Genomic DNA, 26,174 nt, shown 5'->3' on the forward strand with positions numbered 1-26,174 from the left:
CTCTTCCCTGCTGACCCTGGGATCCCCTGAAGGCGGCTTTGATGGGTCTGCCTTTCTGCCCAATTTCTCTGCCTCTTATGTGGTTCCGCAGGAGCAAACCAGAGCATCCCAGACTGGTCGTCACCTCCAAGCTGAGCTCAGCTCTGGGCTTTGAGAGTGAGTGACTGACTCCCTGGTCGGGACTTTTATTGTGGTTTCCTGATTGGTTCAGGATGGCTGGGCCTTTGCTACCCACCCCCATCCCCAAGTGAATTCCCAGTCCTGCCAGAGGCTGAAAGGAGAGTGACTTAGTCATTTGCTCCTCTGGCAACTGCTCCTGGCAGCAGTTCAAGGCAGCTTAGAAAACAGGGCAACAAGTGGCTGCAATATGTATTTCAAAAGCCTAGCAGACAAGAAAAGGAAATGAAAACCAGAAAAGCAGGGATAGTAATGTCTGAACCTGGAGGTACATCTAGACACCTCTAGGCACTGCACACAATGCTCCCAGGCCCTCCAGGTAAGGGACATAGGAAGGCAGTACCAGCAAATGAGCTGGGGCTGAATGGCAAGGTTGATGCCCAGGGCCTCTCCTGCCTTCTCTGAGATGCAAGTCAAAAATGAAGGCGGAATTTGTGTGCATCCTGGAGGACCATGACTAGGTATACCTGGCTTGGGGTCTGTGTTCAGAGCACAGGAAGGACGGCTTGTCCTCTGCCAGACTCTTGCAGAACTCTTTGACACAGGCATGTTGAGATCCAGGGACTCACTGACCTGGACCACTAGAATCCCGCCTTTCTTAAGGAGAATGTACATGGGGAACAATGGTAAACAGTGATAAATGAGCTGGGATCTCTCCAACTAATTCCATCGTAGGACATCTGACTCTTATGAAAAAGGTGGATGTTGTCACTGCCTCCATTTCACGGATGAGGGAGGAAAACAAGGCACAGAGATGTGTAGCTGTTGAATTAATGAATTTTTTATACGACTTCTGCCTCTCTAACCAGAAGAGAAGTTCCTTGAGAGCTGAGATTATCTGTCTTGTTCATCGTTTTATTGCAGGTATCTAAAATGGTCACTGAAATATAGTAGATACTTAAAAACAAGTTTTTTAAGTAAGCAAACTTATCAAAGATCAAAGAGCATTTAAACCGTATGCCCCCAACTCTTATAGGCTACACTATATTGTCTCTGATTTGACGTGTGCTCTAATGTCGGTTGTGGTGTTGGCAAAGTCCGGGGCAAGGTTATGGGAATGTGTTCCACAATCACATTGCCCCAAATGACTCTCAAATTTGGGAGTTCTTAAGAAGGACCCCTATAAAAAGTGAGATGACGATGTGTGTGGTTTGAATGTGGGAATGTTCCATTCTTCCAGGACCCAATGTCCTGCCTTGGGTTGACCTTAGATCTAGACGGAGATGGTCCTCTATCCCTCTGCAACTGTATATCCACTCCAGGGAAAGGTTCTGATTGGTTCTATGAAGATAGGCTCATCCCACAGACTAATCACACCTACAAGGGAGTGAGGGACTGACATCAACAGTCTCACTAAGAACACTCAGATTGTGGGAAGAATGGTTTCACCTAGAGATTCTGGACTTAAAACAAACAAACAACAACAAAAAATATGCCCAGCAGGATTTCATACCACCAAGGTCTTAGTCATGACCTTTGGAAAGTTGTTGGCATAATGACCTCTATTTACACTGCCTCATCTCCCTTTCACCATGCTCAAAGCATATACTGATAATTTTTCAGCGCATTCCTTCCTGTTGAGCTCAGATGTACCTTTAAAAATAATGCCTATGCATCTCCTTTACGTCTTTATCTTTTATAAGTCCTGGCACACCCATCAGACCCATACATTGCTGATCTCTTACCTTCTCAGCTTCCCTTTTCCAGGTCTGGCCCTAACCTAGAATGGTTGAATGAAGCAGTGACCCACATAATGTAGTTGGGGGACAGTGAAAAACTCCTGTAAGGCTACAAATAACCCAGTAACTCAGTCATTTTTCTGCCATCTCTCTTACTACATTGGCAATTTTTTAACTGGAGTTAACATCAGTCTAAATGTGACGCAAACTTTGGTTCTTGCATTTAAATCTGATTGACTTTAAACAAGTCATTTAACATTGTTGAACCTCACTTTCTTTAAAATGTGGATAATATCTTCGGTCATCTTTCCTGCTCTCCTCCTAGTGGGAGTATTCCAACTTCTTGGGGAAATTTCAAGGTATTCATTTTTGTCTTCATTCTTTGTTCTTTAGCACATTACTGTCTATAATATGAGTTACAAATAATGAGTAAATGTCCTGCCATTCCCATCCTCTGTGCATGATAAACACAGCTGATAGATTATAGCACTCTTCCTTGCTGAACTCAAATAGGTCCTCAGTTTTCTTCTCAACATAGGGTCTTGCCTCAGAAATGAGGCAAAATTAGCCCTACAATAAACACTGCTGTGGTCATGTCTAACATATCTTAAAAGCAAGATTCAAAAGATCTATCTACCTGCCTACTTGAATACACACAGATCAAACACTCAACAATAGTAAACTTCATAATGCCTGCCATTCAATTAAGAATTAACAGACATGCAAACAAAACATAAAATAATGAGGAGAAAAATCAATCCGTTGAAACTTACTAGAACTGACACAGAGGTGAGAATTAGTAGACAAGAACATTAAAAGTTGCTATAACTCTATTTCATATCTTTAAAAAAATTACATAGAGACAGGTAAGATATAAATATAAACCAAATCAAATTTGTCATTTAATCTAAAATGTTTGAGAGAAAATTCTACAGTGTCTGCAGATTAAATGTAACTGAAAAAAAATTAGTAAACTTGAAGACATAGAAATAGAAATGAAGCCCCAAAAATGGACAGATTAAAAAGTCTTAAAAAAATGAAAAGAGCATGTGTGAGCTGTATGAAAAATCCAAGTGACCTAATATACATTAATGCAGAGTACCCAACAGAGGAGAGAGGGTAGAGAAAAAATATTTGAGGAAATAATGACAAATTTTATTAAAAGTATAAATACACAAACTGAGAAGTTCTATGCATCCTAAACATAGAAATACAAAGAAAGCTACACCAAAGCGCAGCATACAAATTTCTCAAAACCAGTGATTAAGGGAAAACTGCAAAGTAGCCAAAGAAAAAGGTCATGTTAACCACAAAAGAGCAAACATAAGTATTGCAGCAGATTTCATGTCAGAAACAAAAAAGACAGTGGAGCAGCATTTTGAAGTACTGAAAGGAAAAAAAGAAAAAGAAAAACCCATCAGTGTAGAGTTCTCTACCCAGCAAAAAACATCTTTCAAACATGAAGGAAAATTAAAGTTTTTTTTTAACATACAAGCACTGAAATAATTTGTCACCTGAAAATGTTAGTTATACTACAAGAAATGATAAAAGAAAGACTTCAGGCAGAAGAAATGTGAAGCCAGATGGAAATATGCATCTAAACCAGTGTTTCTCAACTGTTTTTCATTATCATCCCCCTAAGGAGTCTTTTGAACCTTTTTTCCCTAATTGCCACCTCATAAAATTTCAATACCACAGATACAATGTATACTTGTTCATGCACTGCATGTATATCTTGGCTTTCTACATTAAAAGCCATATTTTTTGCCCCCACCCCCAAAAATCAGTTTCACCCACTTGGAGGTAATATCATCTCCGCTGATAATGCATGATGTTTCACTTTTCTGTTGGTGCTGTAAAAAAAATTACCACAAACTTAGTGGCTTAAGGCAACACAAATGTGTTAACTTACAATTCTGTAAATCAGAAGTCTGAATAGGTCTCACGAGACTAAAATCAAGATTTCGGCAGGGCTGTGCTCCTTTCAGAAGCCTCAAGAGAAGAATCCGCTTCCTTGTCTCTTCTAGCTTTTAGAGGTCACCTACACTTCTTGGCTCATGATCTCCTCTTTCATCTTTAAGGCATTAATGCTACAACGCTCTGACTATTATGTTATAATCATACCTACCTCTGACCTCAACCTCTGAATTCAGCCAGGAAAAGTTCTTAACTTTCAGGGAATCATGTGATTAGAATGGGAATCATGTGATTAGAATGGGTCCATCAGGGAATCATGTGATTAGAATGGGTCCATCCAAATAAACCAGGATAATGTTCTCATCCCAAGGTCCCTAAACTTAATCACATCTGCAAAGTCCTTTTACCATGGAAGAAAAATATTGATAGGTTCTAAGAATTAGGACATGGACATCTTTTTTTTTGGGTGGGGTGGAATGGGCATTATTCTGCCTACCACACATAATTTAAACAAAGAAATAAGTATAATAGTATAGGAAACAGCGACTATGTGGATAAACGTATATGATTTTGTTCTTATTATGTAAATCCTTAAAATACAATTGACTGTTAAAACAAAGTAACCATGCAGTGCATGGTTTATAACTTATATAAAGGAGAAATGCATTATAAATGCATGAAATCTAAGTACACTTACATTTAAGGTTCTTATAATATACATGACGTGTATAATATCACTTTTGTTAAGGATGTATACTATAAACCCCAAAACAACTACTAAAATAAAATAATAAAAAGATATTTATAATTAATAACTAAAGGAAACGAAATGGAGTCATAAAGAATACTTAGTTATCTCAAAAGAAAGCCGAAAAAAAATCAAAACAATAAGACAGAAAACAAAGAACAAGGTAGTAGGTTTAATGAATCGTATAACTAATGCCAATATTCTGATTGAGTCAGACCTAGGTCACATCTTAAATCCGAGTTGGAGCCAAAGCACATGAGCTTAGAGTGGTGAGGAACTGGTTCCCCAGAAAGCAATCTTGGTAGAATTTCTACAAGAAGAGTGAATGGACACTGGGAGGACACCAGGGGGAAAAAATCAACAGATGGCTCCTCTTCCTAATGTGGAAAATAATATTCCTCCCTTCCTATTTTTTTCCAACAGAGGACAACTTTGAATTAACTCCTCCTTTGGCCATTTTGAGAGGTTTTTATAAAATAAATTATCTTCCTCTCTTCTCCTCTTTCCCTGGATCTTTATCTCCTCCTTTCTCACTAGGTTGTCATTTGTGTTTATCAGTCAGTCTGTTTACCTTAAGAATGAAAAAATTATCTAATCTGACCAAATGTAACCTATGAAATCTTCAAAAAGAAGTAATATCCTTGACTGTCTCTCCTCTAGACTGCCAACTACACAAACTATACTATTTATCCATCTCCCATTCATTCATTCTTTCACTCATTTATGACCAAGCTCAAATGTCGCCACCTCAAAGAAGCCCCGTGTGGTGCTGGCCACACTTTCCTCTGTGTTCTTGCAACATGTTTGAAATCCTATTTGAAATGATCTGTGCTTTCTTTCTCTCTTTCCCACAATAGTGAATTATTTACAATAGATATGAAGCTGGGCTTCCCTGGTGGCGCAGTGGTTGAGAGTCTGCCCGCTAATGCGGGGGACACGGGTTCGAGCCCTGGTCTGGGAGGATCCCACGTGCCGCGGAGCAACTGGGCCCGTGAGCCACAACTACTGAGCCTGCGCGTCTGGAGCCTGTGCTCCGCAACAAGAGAGGCCACGATAGTGAGAGGCCCGCGCACCGCGATGAAGAGTGGCCTCTGCTTGCCGCAGCTAGAGGAAACCCTCACACAGAAACGAAGACCCAACACAGCCAAATAAATAAATAAATAATTAATTAAAAAAAAAAAAAAAAATAGATATGAAGCTTTTTAAAAAAGTTTTTATTTTATTATACTCTTTATTTTTGGCTGCATTCGGTCTTCATTGTTGCGTGGGCTTTCTCTAGTTGCGGTGAGCGGGGGCTACTCTTCATTGTGGTGTGCGGGCTTCTCACCGTGGTGGCTTCTCTTATTGCAGAGCAGGGGCTCTAGGTACGTGGGCTTCAGTAGTTGTGGCCTGCAGGCTCAGTAGTTGTGGTGCACAGGCTTAGTTGCTCTGTGGCATGTGGGATCTTCCCGGACCAGGGATCGAACCCGTGTCCCCTGCATTGGCAGGCGGATTCTTAACCACTGCATCACCAGGGAAGTCCCAAGCTTTTTTATCTTTATAGTCCCCAGTGTCTAGCAGGAAACCCAGTAGATAGCCCAGTAGTAGGATCATAGATTCTTAGTAATTATTTTCTAAACTAATCAATACAGAGATGAATGAATGAATGAATGAATGTCCCCTGCTGCATGGCAATGTCCCATTGTCCCTGCCTGCCTCTGTCTCCCAGATGGCTAACAGGTTTCATCTTTACAGGCTACCATGAATAATACATAGTGTCTCTCTTGAGCTTTGTCTTAATAAGGATCATCAGGTGATGCCTGGGTTCAGTAGAAAGAACACCACAATGGATCAGCAAAGTCTGGCAGAGTTGCTGGAGTGGTGAGAAATAGCACACGTGATGAACCTCTGCAGCTGCTGTCTTTTGCTGTATCCTCTGCTCAGTTTTGTCTGTCGGTCAGTTTACCGGTCACATTCCAGTGCTGAACCCAGCAGGCCCCATGGTAGCCACAGAGATTCTGGTCAAGGAATGGCCAAGATCATCAAAAATCAAAAGCCATATCAGATCAATTTTCTTGTAAATTCCTGATCAAGAAATGTGCTAGAGTCACTGATCTTGACATCACTAATCAATCAGTCTGATCCCCTGACACCAGAGTCCAGCTGAATCCATGCTGGCTCCTTCCCAGGTTTAGCACGACCCACAGACAAAGGCAATTGCAGCCGGACATTCACACCCCCAGCCGATTCTCACTTTTTATACAAATTACAGGGCATAAATCATTTCCTGTGAATACCAAGCCCTGCTCAAATTTCCTTTCCTGAGAGGGAAACATTTTTTGACTTCCAGCTGAACAGTTCTCTCCTTAATACCAATTCCATCTCATGGAGCCAAGCAGAAAACTCCAGATACATCTAAACCTTCCCGGTGCAGGCCCTGTCAGAGCATCCTTCAAAGCCAAGAGCAATCTCACTGCAGATGTTCTCTCCCTGCACCACCCAGCATCTCCGTCTCTGCCCTGATCATTTCTCCTCCTCACCTTCCTTCAAGTCATACCTGACTTTCAGGTGCTGAAAAGATTCTCTCTTTATAGCCTCCCCAACCATTCTGCCCAGGGAGCAGTTTGAGGTGCCCATCTCTGTACACAACCCACAGGCCAGTGGAATTTGGGGCACATCTTTTGTTTCTGGAGGGTATAATGAAACAGTGTGGATCCTGTGTTCTGCGTGTCCCTCACCACCCGAGCTTTCTTGGGTGACTCTATTCCCTTCTTGACTGCTGCAGTGGGTATTTCCCAAGAGTACGTGCCCTTCCTGTCTGTGGCCCCAGAGTTCAGTCCTTTTTCTGTACTAGCACTGCCCATTTTAGTGGTGATAGTTCATGCTCGGCAGAGCACACCTGCTCTGGATGTTCCTGACAATGTTCATCATGGGTCTACCCAGCAGACACCAAGTCCATCCCCTCCAGATCCCTCACTTTACCCTGACCCTTAGATGTGCAGTTCTCATTTTCAACTTAATTATTGTGATACTCAGGAAGGAAGAGAGAAGATGCAGTAATGGACACCGCCGATGATCTGGAACTCCCACACGTGCTCCACCCTGAAGAGTCCTAGACACTGAAAGATGGCAGTGCTGTGTTTTCTTCCTACTATTAGGACTGGGACTTCCCTGCAAAGTGCTCTCCACTGATTTCCCTGATACTGTGTGTCCCCTAGAAACTAGCTTCTCCTTTCCTTTAACAGAAATGAAAAAAATAGTTATTATTTTCCAGAAAGATGAAATTCTTGTGGCCTCATGTATAAATGCACTCAAGGGGGGTCTAGTTAAAGTTTTAAAAAGCAGACCAAGACCAGAAATCTGTGTTGGCACAGGACCTGGCACATCAAAGGTATTTAATAAATGTTTGTTCTATGAATGAGTGAATGAATGAATGAATTGATTAGTGCCTGTAAATGTCTAAAGAGCTATGTTTATATCTGACCTACTTCTGTCTCTTCTAACTGGTCTTGTGCACAGCTACACACACACACACACACACACCCCTTCTACTGAAATTGATTAAATGAGTCTTGAACCTGATTGCGCAATCTCCCTGGTTTTCCCTTGACTGCTGCTGTCCTACACTCTGTGCTCAGCTCAGATTTTCTACACCCTGATTCTGATCTTCCCTTTGCCGGTTATTTGTGCTTTTTCTCTTCCCAAAGAAATACCTACCAGCCACTGGGGGAAATGTGTTCATAGCCCTCTGTTCATTCAGGAAGTAAAATGCCAGGCTTCTGTAACTATGTATATGCAGAGGGAGGGATATCATGCAGATAAGCTCTTACACCCTGCATTCTGGATCACTTCAAGATCTACTTGCTATTTTAGATCCATCGCCTGGATCCACTGACATTTTCCTCTTGAGACTTTGAAGCGTTTAATCCTGAGCTAATTCTATCTAAGGGTACCGTATGTGAGTCTTGTTAACCATTCCACAGGGTACACATAAGAGAAACTATAGGAGTTCTAGGGCAGAGCTCTGCAAAGCAGAGGCCTTAAAATAGAAGCATCAGAGAAAGCAAATGTGTCTTCCAAGTAGAAGACTGGGTTCAATCCTGGTCCTACCATTTACTAAATGTTTTCTCTTGGGCAAGTTATTACCCGTCTGGGACCTAATGTTTTCATCTGAAAAATAATAATCATAATAGTACCAACTTCAAAGGGATGCTATGAAAGTTGAATTAGATAGTCTGTACAAGCACTTAACACAAGCACCTGGCACACAACTAATGCACAACTAATTCCTTTAGGCAAGGAAATTCACTAGTTAACCACCTACCTGAGGAGCAAAATGTCAGAACAGTTTCTCACAAGAGTATCAGGTAGAATCTGAGCGTCCTGACCACATCCTTGGGATAGAGCTGAGATGAAGATGCTAGGAATAGACTGTTCTAGAAAAGAGGACGTTAAAGTTAGAGCTCAAATTCCAGGCTATTTTAGTAGACACATAACTCTCTAGGTCAAAAGGTAAATACTGACACATTAAAAATAAAATAGACTAAATGCAATGTGGTACCCTGGATTGGATCCTGGAACAAAACATGACAATAGTGGAAAAACTGGTGACATCTAAATAGAGTCTGGAGTTTAGTTAATAGTAATTTACCAATGTTGGTTTGTTTGTTCTGACATGTGCACCATGGTTGTGGAAGCTGTTAATATTAGGGTAAGTGGAGTGAAAGATATACAGGAACTCTCTACATTAGCTTTGTGACACTTCTCTAAATCTACGGTTTTCCAAAATTTAAAAGTTAGTTTAAAAAAAATCGAATAGATCCCTTTGGACTTTGGAGAACTTTCCATAATGGACTCACTTAGACTTAAAGCCATGTCTTTAATTTTTAGCTTTCTGGGTGATACCTGGAAGGGACGGAGGATCTGAATTCCTTCTCCCTGGATGAAGCCAGCATGAGAGTCACTCGTGCTGCCTTATCCTGGATGATTTTCTCACTCCTCTAAATCTGGCTTAGCAGGGGAGGGGTCTATTCCAGGCCAGAGCCTGGTCGCCAGCTTAGCTTAATCTGAAAGAAAGATGAGGTGTCAGAAAGGAAAAATGGCCAACATTTGGTTTTCCTGAGCTCATTTTTCTCAGAAAAGTCAATGAATGTCTTATGACTATGCCTCCTCTCCCCTTCACACATTGTCTCCATTGAACAATGTTCCTGGCTGTAGTTGAGAGAATTCATAATGGCTTCTGGAAAACCCTGATGCAGGTCCCTGGCTCTCCAGCCCTGATGGCTAAGACAAGAGGTAAACACAGTATTTCATTAAGCAATGACACTGATTCAAGAATGATTTAGAAAGTTTTACATACTTAACTGAAGTCTCATGCCATGAAATGAGGAAACTGAGGCTCAGCAAGTCTAGGGGACTTGTCCAAGGCCACATAAATATATATGAGGAGCCATACAGAGGTGGAGCCGCATAGAAATTCCACTTTTTCCCTGTTTCCCTCAGATACGTGCACACATGCATACGTATATACATGCCTTCCCCAGAGGTCAAACTATCTCTGACTGCATGAAATATGGGCCAGACAGGTGTACTAAGTGCTTGACACGCATTTAATTCTAACACGTATCCAGTATTAACCTCGTTTTACCAAAGGGATAAAGAAAGCCTACGGAAGTTTATTAACTTACGCAAGGTTTATATAATTTATAAAGTGGCAGGGCTAGAATACACTCTCAGGCAATCTGATTCCAAAGTCTAAATTTTCAATCACTTCACCACTCAATAGATATTTGTTGAATGAATAAATGAATGAAAGAATAGACAGACAACTTTGGGGGATGAGTGCCTAGTAATCTCAATAATACTGCACTCTGGATCCTATGTCTAGAACATGTGAGATAATTCCAACCCCTGTTAGAGAGTGAGGTGAAAGCTATGGACCTTTCTAGTCTTGGCCAGGATTTGAGGGGGATACGGAGGAATGTGAAAGCACCGGGAGAGAATAAATAAATAAAGGACTTGTCACCACCATTGAATTAAAAAAAAAAAAGAGCTGAGCAGTGATGACAGTTATAAACTGAGTACACCTAACTTTTGAGTGCAGAAATAGTGGAAAGAGTAAGAGAAGGTCCGAAATCCCCATCTCCCTGTTCTACACTCCTATCATGTGCTTCTCACCAGGCGAGATCTGGAAACGACAGAAAAACTCTCCAAGAGGAAGGCTCCAGGTTATCTTTAGAGACATGGTGGAGATGGGTGAAGCATATGGACTCGAGATCAAACCTCTGCCCTGCAAATCAGGTGGCAGGAAGATATCGTATCAGATGGCGTAGCTGAGTGTTATCTCCTGTAGGTCTTCCTTTCATTTCCACTGGAGTGGACGGTCCCTGCAAGACTAGTGAACATGCTGCTCCCCTGGGTCCCTTGTCTTTTTGTCTTTTCTCCCTTCTCTTGGAGCCTTGACAGGTACTTAATGTATGGTAAGGAGAATGATACCACCTGAAAATATTTTAATTGATAGAGACAAAATGTAAAGAAAACCTTAGTTCTGTTTCTCACTAGCTGTTGAGTGTTTGACTTTGGGTAAGATGTTCAACCTCCCTGGGCCTCTTTCTTTATCTAAGAAATGAGATAAGAGTCCCTAACTACCATGGTTATTAGGAGAATTAGACATCATCTCTCCAGAATCCCTTATGCTGACAGAGTAGATGCCTTATACAACTTGTTTTTATATTTTTATCTTTATTGTCTATTTTATAAAACCTGTTTACATCAGCAGAGTCTCACAGGCACATGCCACCCAAACACAAGGACTGAGGCCACATGTCCCCCAAATCCTGATACCACCCAGGCAGATGAAAGCTTGAGCCTTAATAGGGCTTATCATCAGAGTGGAGAGAGGAGAGGGTTCATCTGGGCTGGAAAAAGAAATAATGTGTCCAACTTGGCTGAAAGAGTCCCTTTTGGAGCCTCTAAGTTCATTGCCTGATGCAGTCAGCTAGAGGGGGGGGGGGATGTCATCTCAGGTTGGGTTGCTGTGAAAAGATGGTCTTTGTTATCCACAGTCAGATTGTCAGTGAAATTCAACCTGAGCTCCAGACATGGACAGACTGATTAGCAAGAACACCCACCATCAACAAACAAAATTAATTAAACCTTATCTTTGGGGATATTACCTTGGATTCTTTTTTTCTGCTGCTTGATCCACCTTTAATGGATTTGGTTTAAAAATAGGACAAAACAGGCTTCCCTGGTGGCGCAGTGGTTGAGAGTCTGCCTGCCAATGCGGGGGACACGGGTTCGGGCCCTGGTCTGGGAGGATCCCACATGCCGCGGAGCGACTGGGCCCGTGAGCCACAACTGCTGAGCCTGAGCGTCTGGAGCCTGTGCTCCGCAACAGGAGAGGCCGCGATAGTGAGAGGCCTGTGCACCGCGATGAAGAGTGGCCCCTGCTTGCCGCAACTAGAGAAAGCCCTCGCACAGAAACGAAGACCCAGCACAGCCAAAAATAAACATAATAAATAAATAATAAATAAAAATTAAAAAAAAAAAAAAAAATAGGACAAAACAGTGTATTAAAACCCCAGAGCCTGTCCCAAGACTCCAGGAGGAGTGAAAAAGGCTGGAGAGAGCCTCGTTGCTCTCATTTGGGTGCACCTCCTGGCAAGAAATAGGATTGTAATCATTGGGATAATGACCAGTGCCCCGATCACCCCTGTGCATACAGGATACAGCTAGAGGATACAGGGCAGGGTTTTTGATGGGGGAATATTCCCTAAGCGAGGTCCTTGGGAGAGAGGTAGGTATCCTTGGAGTTCAGGGCAGGAGTTTTCTGAAAAATGAAAGGAGAAAACTGCGTAACGACATCACCAGCAACAATCATGGTGACTAAAAAATAATGATACCAACAGCAAAAACAGCAATAGTATCAACTATCTAGACGGAGGTTTAACACCAGACCCAGGGAAGAAGAACAGCAGGGAAGAAGGAAGGAAGTAAAAGGGAAGAAAAGGAGGTGATGGAAAGAGGGAAACTATTTTTTTAAGTCCTAATTTTATACTCGATAACAATGCAATGATTTTTTACATCATCATTGTTTTTTGTTTGTTTTAAAATAGAAAGTCTTTTTATTTATTTATTTATTTATTTATTTATTTATTTTTGGCTGTGTTGGGTCTTCGTTTCTGTGCGAGGGCTTTCTCTAGTTGTGGCAAGTGGGGGCCACTCTTCATCGCGGTGTGCGGGCCTCTCACTATCGCGACCTCTCTTGTTGCGGAGCACAGGCTCCAGATGCGCAGGCTCAGTAACTGTGGCTCACAGGTCCAGTTGCTCCGCGGCATGTGGGATCTTCCCAGACCAGGGCTCGAACCCGTGTCCCCTGCATTGGCAGGCAGACTCTCAACCACTGCACCACCAGGGAAGCCCCTCATCATTGTTTTTTAATCCGCAGCACTACCTTATGAGTTGTCTGCCATTTTTCATATAAAGAAATTGAGACAAACAAATGCGACAACTTCTCCAGTCTCATAGCTAGTAAGTGTGAGAAGTGGAACTGCTGACCAGGCCTCCTGGTACATTCTCCCAGGCTGGTCCTAGGACTGAGTGTGATGCAGGGTGTCAGGCTGGACTTAGTGATTGTCTTCACAAAGTCATGATCCCACCCCAAGGAGTGATGGCCTGGTTTTCCTGCCAATTCACACTGGTAAGGAGAGGTTTCCAGCATTCTCTGTTACCCCCCCATCCTACTGTTACGAGTTGTTTAGTACCAAAACACACACTGAGGTACATGCAACTTGCAATGGCCCCGTTCCTGGGTAAAAGAAAGACGGAGGCTAGGGTGCCCCAGACTTTCATTCTCTTGACCCACTTTCTGCATAATTATGCCCTTTCTTCTTTCTTCCTTCTTCCTTGTTTTCCTTGCTATGATTCTCATCTGGCTTGCTTTTGTGTCCTCTCGTCTTCTTTCTTCTTATGCCGGGAGTGTTTTTTTTTTTTCTCTCTCTCTCTCTTTTAAGGCAGTTGTTTCCAATAAATCCTCTCTTGTTTTCTTTAAGTTGTTCAGTTATTTTAAGTTTCCTCTTCCACAACCTTCTGTCTGCACTTCTGCTTTCCATCTGGGCCACTTGGTCTTCTCCATTTCTGGAATGAAGACAAAGGAAGGTATTAGAAACTTATAGAATCTGGCTTGGTCCTGGGAACAGAAAGGCATGGCCAAGGACTAAATCACATCTGCCTATCTTTCCAGCACTTTTATTATATCTCAGGTCAACTAGTAACACAGTTGGAGGTACCTCGACTGGCCACTAGGGCAATTAGTTTTCCTGGTTTCCGTAAAGGCTCTCCAGTTATACACTGAATAGGGACCTTCAATCTGAGCGCTTCTATGTGTGTCTATCAGTTGGAATCATGGAAGAAAGCAAATGGCACACTGTTTAAATGGGACAACTTAAAATGAGTTTAGTACAAGGATGATTTACAAAGGTGTAGGCAGGCTGTGGACAAATCACAAAGGGCGGGGCAGTGTCCTGTGGATAGCAGCAGCAGAGCTCTATTACCACCTGTGGTCCTGAAGGGAAGGGGTTGGGAGCAGCACCCCCGAGAGAAACGGCCATGTGATGGGATCTGCGATCTTAGCGAACAGAGGTGGCAAGCTTGGTACTCCCAGGAAGGGAGATGAGAGAATACAAGCTTTCACCTCACTCTCCTTCTTCTCTGAACTGTCCTGCTGGAGCTCCCCATTGGCTGCCCCAACCAGAAGCCAGAAGTCAAGAAAACCCGTTGAGGTGGTCAATATTGGTCAAACTTCTGTGTCACAGTGGGAATGGGTGGAAAGTGGATCAGGAAGGCCAAATAGAAGTTACCCAGCAGAGCGAGCATGCAGGTACATAAACTTCTGTGCTCACATATGCATGCATATATGCACATGAGTGTGTGCTAGGCTGATGAAAAGAAACTTGATTTTGTTTTAAGGGACGAGTCATTCAGGGGCTACCTCTTGTTCTGTTTGGCCTATATTGGTCACTGAGTATCTTGTTTTCTTCTAATTCTAATTGCTGAGTGTTTGAAGAACAGGGCAGAGTGCTGAGAAGTGGGAATCTCCTCTGGGATCATATGTGTGGAAAGCTATCTTCAGATAACAAGATGGCAAATGTTTACTATCTCTGGGATGAGCTACATCAAAAGGAAAGACTTAATCCTGCTTCTAAAGAACTCATTCCAGGAGAAGTAAAAGTCAAATCAAAGGTGAATGCTTCTATTAGAAGAGGTACCCCCCAACCATTTCACCTGAGCAGATGATAGAGCCTTATCCAACTGATGGGGCATTAGGGAAAGAGAGACTTTTTCTGGGAGCTTTGGGTGAGAATGAAATCAAGGACTGGGTTGAATCAAAAGCTCAGTAGAGACCTAAAGTGGAATACAGAAACTCTGAAAGAGATGCTAAGTTGGTAAGTCATACAGAGTAGGTATTTCATAGTTGGCACATTACACAATCTTTTTCACACAGCACATTATCCATATCCTAATTGTAGCACTTATAGTTTGGGGTGTGTTGCTGGCGTGTCTCTATCATTAGGTCAGGAAGGTCTTGTTGACCACCATATCCCTAACACCTATAGCTTGGCACATAGGTGGTTCACAGCTTTGATCTACTGGATGAATGATATTTGTCCATTTCGAGGACTTTACATAGCACTAGGGTTTGCCTCTGGGTTCCATTAAGTTGGAATACACAATACAGGCTTCACTTTAGCCAACTGCTCCAGAAGGTTGGGGTCATGAGTTTACCTTCAGACCCAAGGGGAGGCTATTTCTCTCATGAGTTTTCAGGTGGACAAGATTCACCACATTTGACTTGGATTCACCTGCAGCTCCTGTATCCTTGTTCCAGCCTTTTCCAAGGCCCAGCTCATTAAGTTCTAACGTACTCCCCTGCTTTTACTCCACCTACATCCTCCTACCTACATGCTCTTTTGAATCCAGGCTTCAGATGGATGATTCCACATATATCGCCACTTTTAAAAGTCACAACTAGTTTCCTTAGTTTTCTTATTCAAAAAATATATTTATTTAATTCCATTTTCTAAGGAGTTACAGATACTTGAGACAGGAAAAGGAGATATAAATATTCATTTGGTTGGCATTTGATCCTTGCCCTTCCATTTCTACAACCACTCTACTATTGTAATTCTCATCTTATAAAGGAGTAAGCTGATCACCACGAAAATGACTTATCCAAGGTCTCATGGTGAGTCAGCGGCAGTTCTACCATGATCAATCTGTGACAAACCCTGCATTCTTCCTGTTCTACCAATAACGATGGACCCCACTTCATCCCAAGTCCTCCTGTAACTGTGTCACTTTAAAAGAACTGAGAGGGAAGGAAGGGCACAACTGTCTTTCCTTGGCAAACCCTGTTTCCATTAGAATTTAATTTAGATTTAATAAAATGCTTAATGAATCTTAATTAAACCCAAATTGAAATTTAAAAAAAGGTTTAACAAGGTTTAATAGTGATGTGAGAGATCACACAATTCCACTTCAATAAATATTTTCCTAATAACAAATAACCATTTCATTAGTGAGGAAAAATGTTGCCATTAAATCTAAATTAAATTAAATTATCCATAATTTACTGGCATAGTTAACAGTATATGTTAATGAAAAATATGTAAAGATTTTTTTCCCCTGCTTGTTACAAATGACTCCAGTTGAGAGAATTTTAAAAAGCCACTTGAGTAGAGTGCAGTGGGCAGATGGTCTAAAGCCAACAGAACCATCTCTGAGTCTCTGTCTTCCCACTCACAGAGACAGGGAGGTAAGGGAAGAGGAGATATGGGCTTTCCACAAATGCCACCTGGATTTCCACCAATGTCACAAGCATAAAGTGGGGTATTGATCAGAGTGGGTGGAGAGACTGTGAAGCTAGGGGATCTCTGGCTCAAGAAAAAGGTGAAGAGAAAATTCAGACCATATAAAATGGCACCTATCAGATATGATAAGGAAAGATTGAGGATGCAGGATGTGAGAGGGGAAAAAAGAGCCAAACATTCATTCCTGTTGCACATGCATGTGTGTGTGTGTTTATACTTCCAACTTTTTATTTCTTCATGGTTGAGCATGAAGCATGTAAGGAAAAAGATCGGTGGGAGCCTGTACCAGGGAGAGAGAGACAGAGACAGAGAGACAGAAAGAGAGAGAGATAGGTAGATAGATTTCCAGAACAGGGGATCAAGTTCCAGAGTGGGAGATAAGTTTCCAGCAAAGAAGATAAGGCTTTAGGGAAAGGGCAATGGGTTTCCAAATAAGGCCCTCATTTGTGTTCCACTCCACAATGCTGTTGGGAGGGATGTGAGCTGAGTTGTGTAACTTTGCAGCAATTTGAGGAGTGTCAGAGACAGCGTATTGCCAACCAATATTATCATTCCAACATGTAATTAATATGAAGATATTAATGCAATATTTTCATTCTATTTTATATCAAATTCTTTAAGTCTGCTGTTTTACATTTACAGCACGTCTCAGTTTGGACTGGACACATTTCAAGTGCTCACTAGCTACATGTGGCCACCATATTGGACAGCATGGATCTAGTAACTTCCAAAGTACAGCACAAACATTTAGGGACATGGGGCAAACACTCAAATTTGTAGATGGATATTGAGCCAGAAATTATTGTTTAGTTGCAGTTATTGAATATTGTGAAAAAACTTGATTTAACTGAAATTATTCACACATTAGTTAATGATGGACGTGAACAGTGCCAATAACAACAAAAAAAGAGTTAATAGGGAGTCAGTTCATGACAGTGGATTCTATTAGAAAGACTAGTAATATTTTAACATTTGAAAAGTGATAGGATAAAAATCTCAGAGAAAATAAAGACTGGGAAGTAGCATCATAATTAGAAATCATTCTCTCTTCTTCCAATGCCAAGAATTGCCATTGGCATTAGAAATCTAGGATAGGACTACTTAGTTTCTTAGGGTTTATAAACACTGTGAGGATGGGTGTCAAATCTGTCTTACCACTGGAGTACCCTCATTGCTTAGTAAAGTGCCTCTACCTTAGTGGATGCTCAGACAAAATGTTTCTGGAATGAATAAAATGAAAGACAGGAGAGTAGACAGAAAAAGCACGTGCAATTTTCCTGAGAGTTGAATACAGAGATGCAAAGCCAGAAAGGAAAATCCCACGTGAGGAGAGGGGTTAATGCCACCTCTCTCCAGCTGTGCCTTGTCTTCACTTTCATTCCAAGGGGATGAGACAATTAAAACATTTATAGTTTTCCTGCCCTGAGATGTCTCATCCTCTTCCCTGGGGCTGCAGAAAAGGGTTATACAACAATCTGGATGATTTCTCCAACCTTCCGATTTCTAGTTTTACTCTCTCCAGTCTATTCTCCAAACTGACCCCAGAGTATAATTCTTGACAGCATATGACTTCCTCTAGGGCAAGTTTTGTTCATCTCCATGTACCCAACTCAGTGTCTAGTGCAGTGCCTGTCACTTAGTAAACCCTCCTAAAACAGCGGTTTTGGAAGGAAGGAAGGAAGGAAGGAAGGGAAGGAGGGAGGGAGGGAGGAAGGAAGGAGGGAGGGAGAAAAGAAAATAAAGGAAGGGAGGAAGAAAGTTAACAAAAAGTCCCATCAGCATTTTCAAGGTGTCTTTGTACTTTAATGGGACATTATTTTGGTAAAACCTAAATTTGGTATTTTTGACATTATCTTAAATACACATTCAGGTCTGAAGTATTTATCTGCCAAAGCAGGGGAAATGCATTTGCTCTGGTTCACATGTGCAAACACAACATTTCTGTAAAGGGTTTTTTGTTCATCAGGGCAAAGTTCTTAGGTCCACACATCACTAAGACATTTCTGAATGTGATAATGGTTCTGTTTATTCTGTCTCCCAGGAGATCTAGAGACAACTTGATATTTGCAGTACAAGAGACCCTCTTCTTAAGGCTGAATGATCCTTAATGGTTCTGTATTCTCAGACACAGATGCTGTTCTGTATGGCCATCAGCTCTGTGTTAGAGGAGCTGGGCTACAGACATTTTAAAAGCCTCATGCCCTAGATAAGAATACTGTGTACCTGAGCCATTCTGAAAGGGGAAACAAAGTAATCTAAAAAGGCATTTTTGTAAAAGACCAATTTGTAGAAGTACTAGGTGTTTTCTCTCTAGAAAAAAAAAAAAAAAAAAGCATGTCATTTACTGGGAGGAAAAAAGATTGAAGGCCCTCCTGTCTGGGCTTTGTTATCTATTATTAGTTTTTTCTGGTGGAGAGAAGTGAGGATATAGAGTTTTAACATTAAAAAAACTAATAAGTATTTCAGCTGTCTTGGTATTGTGAGCTGAAGACATCTGTATTTTTAATTAGTCCTTTCATAAATGTGATTATGGGATGTCATGTGATCACTCTTGAAACCAACACCTGAAACTTTGAAAGGACAGCCATTCAGAGTCCCAGGGCTTGGACGGTGCACACAGGGACGTCCTGGTAATTGCATTAACAGTGTTATCAAGGGGTCTCCAGATCCAAATGATTGTCCTGTCTGTAAATTAAATAATAATATGAAAACAAAATCCACTGGGTCCAACAGGAAAGCACAAATATAACAGTGAGAATTTCCTGTCACGAGGACATTTCAAACCCCTGTAATCAAAAAGCCTCCTGAATGGAGCCTGATGAAGCCCTCAGCCTCAGAGAATAAGTCACAGGGCACTCAGAGCTTTTGCCAGTTTCACCAGGATGAAGAGCTCAAGGTCCCACAGGAGCCAAAACTAAGCTTGAGGAGAGAGGGTGCAGGGCATCAACAGTGATTCTATGAAAAGCCCTCTTGGACATTCTGGCTTCTAAATTTCCATGGAGAAAGCATCCTATTCAGTGGTTGATGTAATTAAACAGTTCTTGGCACTCATGAGAAAGTATACATTTTAGTTTTGAGTATACGAAGGGCAACAAAGGCCACCATCAGAAGCTCATAGACTGGCGATTGCTCATTCTGATTCTTGCAAGTCATGCCAACCTGATGAGGGAGAGATACAGCCTTTGCCGAACTCAAAACCCCCTGGTTCACTGTGACTTGATGGCTAAGGCTTAGAAGGCTAATTGCCTTCAATCCATTCTTTTTCTTACATGAAGGGTTTTCTTCTTTACGTCCCAACATTTGTCCTTATCATTTCTTCTTAATGGTGATTAATAGAGGAAAGTCTATGCAAACCTACATTAGGTGAAGGTTCCCCTTCTGGTCAACTTCCCATGTCAGAGTGTGTAACTTGGTATCAATGCTATTAAGTCTCCAAGAGTACTGGGAAATGTGGCTGCAGGTGATGAAGTCTAATGAAGGATTACGAATAACTTACTCGCTTCTCCATGTGAAAGGTGGGATGGGTTTAAAATTTAAGTATTAAAAGCACAATAAGAGGTATACTTTTGAGAACTGATGCGTTTATTACCAACAAAATGATTTTAAGTAAAAAAAAAAAAAAAAAGACATTTTGGATATCTGGTGGCTTAAATGCACATTTATAAAAACCTGCACGAAGATAAAGTCCAAAATTTACACTACAAACTCCAGTTATTATCTGCCCAATACAGCACATTTTAACAAAATTGAAAGAGAGCTTTGGTGACTTTCAAACAATCCCTTACTCGAAAATCTGGCAACGTATTTCAGGAAATAAATGCAAGAAATTCTGGGAGTCCCATAAATGTTCCCAAATTTAGAGGGATGTTGCTGGAGACATGGGAATAGGATTAGAAAGTCAGAGGGTATCCCTTAGAGGTTTGTGCCCCAGTCTGTATGTTTCACGGCTTCATTTTCCCCATGGAAGGTGGGTTCTTCTCACCCAAGTTAGGACAGCAGAATAGTTCCCTAGGAGTAACATCTACTGGCTGGAACCAGACTCCACCAATAAAAGCGAGAGGTTCTTCTTTACTCATATGCAGGCAAACATGCAATCTCCATTCTTCTTTTGAAGATGCACAAAATGCAAAGTTCCCTAGTAGAATACACTTTGTAATGAAGGTCAAAATAAGGCTGTCTTCAACTTTGCCCTAAATCTAAGACTTACCTTAGCCAATCAGCCCCTAAGGGGCAATCACTATGTTATCATTATGTAGTAGCACTGAGGGAAGGAAAGAGCTAGAAACGAGAGAGAGAGAGAGAGAGAGAGAGAGAGAGAGAGATGGAAGATCAGTATACCTGCCATGGCTTTGCTTATTACCTGGGAGCCAGAATGTGAAAAAAAAATAAGGGTCTGAGGGTCCTGACCTATAACTAACGGTCACCATCCCCATTCATAAAATGTGGTCCCAAGAATCAAATTCTTGGTTCCTCAATACTTAGAGTAGAGCTTGTAAGGAAGATATGGCCAGAGATGTAGCAACAAGAAAAGAAATGCTCTCTCTCTCTCTTACTATTGATATTATGGGTCACTAGCAACAGTGTTGGAATTGTTATACAAATTGCATTAGCACAACTCTTGGACTCCTTCTGTTATATCATGTTGTCTCTCATTCACAATCAAGGGGTTCGTTCGTTCATTCATTCATCTTTCTATTTGGAATAAACATTTCTCCTTCAGAGGCCCCACCCTCCCTGTAAGCCAATGGGACTTCTATGTGACATGTTCAGCCTAGATTAAACTGATTTGAAATAACCTTAACTGTAAGAGCAAACTTGTGTCTTGTGGAGGGTGGTGTACGAAAACTTCACGCTTTCAGTTAATGTTTCTACCCAATCTTTACTCAAAACTCAGCCTCTGATGAGAATAGCAGCATTTCTCTTTTTAGGTAACTTAAGAGATATAATGTGAAATAAAGATACTCCTAAAATCAAGGGCTAACTGATACAACTTTCCGCCAATGTACTTATGATCACATTATAAATAACAGGTCCATTTCATTTAAAATGTATGTTCTTTCAAAACGGCATCATAAAAGAATTATTGATTCACATAGACAATTGACTAATTTTTTTCACAATAACGAAAAGAACTAAACGCATGGTAAAAACAAACATTCGTTGGAGACACTCAGCTATTCGGTATACACTTCCAGAGTAATATAGCAGAATTAATGTTTGGCATCACCTACAGGGTGCATCTTTGTTTTTTTCACGTTGCATTTATGTGGCTACACATGTATAAGGCCCTTTCTTATGAAGCAGTAAATAATGGAGATTATTTATACAATGTCTATAGAAAATCAGCCCTCAAAAGTGACAGGAACATAGCTGGTGCCACAATTATGAATTTTTATTAAGAATCAATTCAAAAAAATTAGAGGGGGAAAAAGGAAGTGAGAGCTGTTCATGGCAAGGAGGAAAGGAGACCAAAATAGAACAGATCCAGAACATAGGTAGTTTTGCTCCAAGTCTGCTACAGGGTAAACACTACAGTCTTTTAACAAGAGTATTTTTGTATTACATTCCTAGTCTTCTTTCTTGTTGAATTTTTCTCATGTCTTCCTTCTCTGAAGTGAATTCAGAGAGTTTTGTAAAGGATAAGTTAAATATATGAAAGGCTTCTGGCATAAAACTACGGGAAGCTAGCCACTCTTTCAGGATCCTGGGTGGTGTACGCTGGAAGAAACCTGAGCGAGCATATAATTCAAGCATTTTAGGTTTTAACTCTGATCAGTACATCACCGTCATTTATTATGGGTGTGCTGAGACTGTACTTTGGCTCAATCGGAAGGAGAACAGCTATTGATTAGCAATGTCTGCTATAGGCATAGCAATCCTGAGTGATAATGTGCATCCTGATTTAGTCCCAACCCCGCTGTTGTATAGATGTGGAAACCGAGGCTCGCAGATCCCTAAACAGCATGTCCCAACTCTCATAGGAGCAAAACTATGACAAGAGTCCCATCATCTAAGCACTAGAAACAGGTTTAAAATTAGACTCCAGACATCCTGATTCTCAATCCTATACCTTTTCCATTCTTCCCCACTCATCTTCCCTTTGCAAACATGTTCTACTAAATCTGTTATTTTTTCTAATAAAAACACAGTGCCAATTTTATAATGTGAATCAACCAAAAAAAAAAAAAAAGAAAATACAGCCAAACTTTGCTGTAAAGCCAAAAACATCTGTAAGAGCTAATCTTAAAATGAAAAAACTCAAAATTATATCTCACTGTAAACATTTCCCACTGTGAAAATGAGGAGTGGGGGCAGATAAAGGACAAAAGTCATCTCTATCTTCTGCAATAGAAGGTATTGATCTGGCAGGGCCAGGAGCCTGTCAATGTTATATATGGCAGCGAACCGGATTGGTGCACAGCAGATCGTATTGTTCAATAGTAATAAATAATAATTATGTACAGGGATTGTCTCACTGATGCTCCATTCTCCTGCCTTCACTAATAATCAGAATCTGGTTCTTCCAGAGACCGCCCTTAACTCTTATTCTAACAAGGCAGTAATTCATTCTAGGTCCATGGAAGGTCTATACATCTCTCCTAAATGTCCCTTCTGCACAGGCACGTAAGATGATCATAAGTTTAATTAAAGGTCACGACAGCATCCTGGCCTCTTGTCCTCTTAATTCCGTATTGTTCCTTGTCACCTGCCCTGACACTGGATGCCTGGCACATCCAGGGATAAGAGTCAAAAAGCTTCCATGTCCATGCTGCGATCTCTTATCTCCCCAGGAAAAAAAGATTCTCAACAGACTTTATTTGCAGACTTTGGGTAAAGGCTTAAATCACCATCCAGGTGTCACATTTTCATTGAAGGGCAGCAGTGCCGAATTCTTTCAAAATATTTAGCGTGATTGTAAGAGCCATACTAGAATTAAATGAGGGCATTTCAGTTAAAACTCCTCATGGTGGGCCAGCACTCTGGTGATTAACACTCGCGTCACTCCCCCCTTGAAAAATAAAAATTGCTAGAGTTCCATAAGCGGTATTAAGTATAACATGCCTAAAATAGAGCACAGCTTAATCAGATAAAGACCTAAAATCTCAAATATCGTCATACATGCCGCCTTTCATATGGAGAAAAATAAGTTACTGTGTCAGATGGCCTAGCTTTGCATCCTGTCTACGGTTTGGCTAGATTTATGAATTACAAGTCATTTCTTTTTCCTCCCCTGTAAATGGGAATAATAATAGTTATCTCGCAAGATTGGTAAGAATAAAACAAGAATACATACCTTTAAGGAACTTATAACTATACCTTCTGCAAAACCACTGAATCATTTTTAATTATTTTGATTACCTGTAAACTGTATTGATATTAATATGATTCAGTCATATAAAATGAGGTCTTAGTAGCATGATGCTGCAACATGCACTGTAGTTGGCCAAAATGCTAACTTCAAAATCGAAGTTTCATATTTTCCATGTTTCCTAAATCACACAAAAACTTGAAATCATAAGAAATTAAAATCCAGGAGAAGGTAAAGTTGGTAAATTGAGACTTAGGCTTTGCCAGTTTGAAAATGCTTTTCCTAAAGGAATATCTGCCTTCCCAGGAGACAAGTATAGTTGTCTAATTTAACTTCAAAATCATTATTCCCCCCACCCCACCACCAAAAGAAAGACTTGCATGTGTAAGGCTGGCTTGTACAGAGTATTTGGGAGCTCAACCATGGGATACTGGGGAGTGGGGGGCGAAGAGGGGAGGCAGAGCAGGCAGGAGACGGACAGTCAGCAGATCAATAGAACCACTTTAGGATAATGGCTGCAGCTGCAGAGGAGGAGAGGGGTTGGACCACAGGCCAGCTCCATCACTGCCAGGAAAGGCCCATTTGCAGGAACAAAGGGCTTCATCTGTCCTGTCAGGCCCAAGACCTAGCTCAGCGGCTCAACTGCAGGACACTTCTCAGTGACCCAGACTACCTGCCGGCTCTGCCCTGTGCCAGCCTCGCAGCTCTTCCCTAGAAGCACGTGGAATGGGGACAGGGAATGAGGTGGGTCAGGGAAGCACTGACACAGGGGACAGACCAGGGAGAGAGGGATTGACATCCCAGGCCTGCGAGGCCTGAGAGCTTCATGGAGGGTGGGATTAATGAATGCCTACAGACAGAAAGCAGAGCTCCCACTTTAGCCAATGGATGCGGACTCCTTCCCTCATTCCACCTTTTGACAGAGCTACTTTTAAAATGTGGAAAAACTGACTGGTTTGTTTTTCAGTCTTTTTTCCTTTCTCAAGTCCCTCTATAGAGTGTGTTCCTGAAAGGGAAACCGGCTCCATCCAGTTTGGCAAAAGGGGAGAGGGAAAAGCCAGAGGCAGGGAAGCCCCATATACGCTGGAGGAAATGCCAGCTGGGCAGCAAAGTGCCAACCTTTTAGGATAAACTCAACTGTATAAACAGCTAACAGCCCTGGATCACATACCGTGAACCAGGCATAGGGGTTAGGTATTGTCACTATCTGCACAATTTTCTAAATGAGGACGTGAAGCCTAGAGGGGTGATGTGATCTGTTTGAGGTCCCATTAATCTAAGTGATAGACCTAGAGCTCAAAACCAGCCAAGTCTGTCCAACATCATAGCTCATGCTTCACACCATCACCCTACACCAGTTACAGCAGGTTTAGGTACTTGGCGAATACCACAGTAATACTCAATGTGTTTGCTCCCTCTTAAAATGTGACCAGTGAGTGGGTCTTCTTATATTAATCAGGGTTCTCCAGAAAGCTAGAACCATTAGGATCTAGATAAAGAGACAGAGAGAGAGAGAAAGGGAGAGTTTGTGAGGGATTAGCTCATACAGTTTTGGAGACTGAGAAGTTCAGTGATCTTCTGTTGGCAGGCCGGTGGCCCAGGAGAACGGACATTTGAAGCTCTAGTCCAAACCCAAAGGCCTGAGAACCAGGGAAGCCAATGGTGTAAGTCCCAATCGGAGTCTTGAGGTCCCAGAACAAGTAGCACCAATGCCCAAGGGCAGCAGAAAATGCATTTCCCAGGTCAAGCAGAGAGAAAATTTGCCCTTCCTCTACATTTTTATTCTATTCAGGCCCTCAAGGGATTGGATGAAGCCTGCACTGGTAAAGGAACTCTTTTACTCATTCTACCAATTCAAATGCTAATCTCTTTCAGAAATGCCCTCAGTGACACACCGACAAATAATGTTTTACCAGCTCTCTGAGCATCCCTTAGGCCAGTCAAATTGACACAGAAAATTAAACCATCACACTTCCTAAGAGCTCTATTTGAGTGGACTTCATGGCTGTAACTTTTGTAGGTTGTAATACAGATTTCTGGAAAAGATGTAATTGCTCTGGAGGGAAATGATCACACTACTGGAATACATGTCCTGGCACCAGGCATGTTGGGGAGATGACCTGGAGTAGTAAACATAAGAATGCTAATTGTGTGAAGTATTAATGAAGCATCTACTATGTGCTGAGTACTTTACATCCAGTTTTACAATTAATCTTCACAACAGTCCCTCTGAGGTAGATACTATTATACAAATAAGGAAAGAGCTTTGTCATGTTTAGTTGCAGAAACTCTTTCAGCTGGCGAGTATGGTAGCCAAGATTCAAATGCTAAGACAGCCTGACTTCAGAGCCTATGCTCTTAATCACTGTGCCCTACTGTCTATTATTGGTCCATGCATTTCTCCTCTTTATCATGGATGTGCCTGGCAAGTACATGTTGTAAGAAAGAAACAAGTGGATTATCTCAAAAGCAAGGGGCCAGGAAATCGCTCCTCC

The 26,174-nt window shown here is 41.5% G+C and overlaps 1 long non-coding RNA gene across 1 annotated transcript; it reads left to right on the forward strand.

Moving 5' to 3' along the window:
• Window positions 1-5,712: 5,712 nt before the first annotated feature.
• On the forward strand, window positions 5,713-20,044 carry LOC309645389. The gene is made up of 2 exons (XR_014254856.1): window positions 5,713-11,743; window positions 12,071-20,044. It is a non-coding gene; the product is annotated as an uncharacterized lncRNA (long non-coding RNA).
• The last annotated feature ends 6,130 nt before the right edge of the window (window positions 20,045-26,174 follow it).

Source organism: Balaenoptera physalus (genome assembly GCF_965194825.1).
Source record: "Balaenoptera physalus genome assembly, chromosome: 16".
Lineage (NCBI taxonomy): Eukaryota > Metazoa > Chordata > Mammalia > Artiodactyla > Balaenopteridae > Balaenoptera > Balaenoptera physalus.